The 907-nt window shown below is 35.6% G+C and overlaps 1 non-coding gene across 1 annotated transcript; it reads right to left on the bottom strand.

The window, feature by feature from the left end:
• Positions 1-351: 351 nt before the first annotated feature.
• Positions 352-456, bottom strand: LOC122025854. Its single transcript, XR_006123879.1, has one exon. It is a non-coding gene; the product is annotated as a small nucleolar RNA R71 (small nucleolar RNA).
• Positions 457-907: the final 451 nt, after the last annotated feature.

Here is a 907-nt window from a genome sequence, read left to right on the forward strand (position 1 = left end):
ACCATGAGAAATTTTTCTACACCCTTTTCTGCAAGATTTTTATCTCCCATTGTGCAACCTCAAATTGAAGTAGAAAGTTTCCAACTAGACCCAGAGATAATTTTCATGATACAAGGTCACAAATTTGGAGGAGAAGTATCAGAAAGTCCTTATCTGCATCTTGAAACATTTTTAGAGATTTGTGATTTGGTGAAATGTGAAGGAGTATCAGCAAATGCAGTTGATGATATTTCCTTTTAGTATCAAGGATAAAGCAAGGACTTGGCTATATTCTCTCCCTCAAAGCATCACAAGTTGGGAACAATTGGAGAAGCAATTTCTAAATCATTTTTTCCTCCAAGTAGAACGTGTATATGAGGAATTGCATAACAAATTTTCTCAGGTATATGGAGAATCATTATTTGAAGCATGGGATAGATTCAAGAGTCTTCAAAGACAGTGCCCTCATCATGGTTTTGAAAAATGGTTGATTTTGCACATATTCTATGGGGGAATTTCTTTCTCAGACAAGAGTTTATTGGATTCATCAACTGGAGGTTCTTTTATGGACAAAAGTGTAGATGAAGCTTATTCATTAATTGATTAAGTGACATTGAACCTCCATGAATGGTCGAACAAAAGTTGGATGGAATTTCCCTCAGATATTCAAAAAGTGCAAGCTATAAATGTAAGAGAGCCTGTCAAACAAAATGAAATTCAACCACCTAAAAATGTTGAAATTCACAAGTCACAGAGTGAGGAGTTCAAACATTTGGGGGCAAAGCTTGATAGTATTGTTTCAAAATGGTTTAAAGAAGATCCCCCTCCTACACAATCAAGATCCAATGAAAAGTGTGATGATGTTGGGTTGAGAAGTGGCAAAAATCATGAAGAACTTCTGAAGAACGACATGTTTAGAATTGAGGAG

Source organism: Zingiber officinale, chromosome 9B (assembly GCF_018446385.1).
Source record: "Zingiber officinale cultivar Zhangliang chromosome 9B, Zo_v1.1, whole genome shotgun sequence".
In the NCBI taxonomy this organism is placed as follows: domain Eukaryota; kingdom Viridiplantae; phylum Streptophyta; class Magnoliopsida; order Zingiberales; family Zingiberaceae; genus Zingiber; species Zingiber officinale.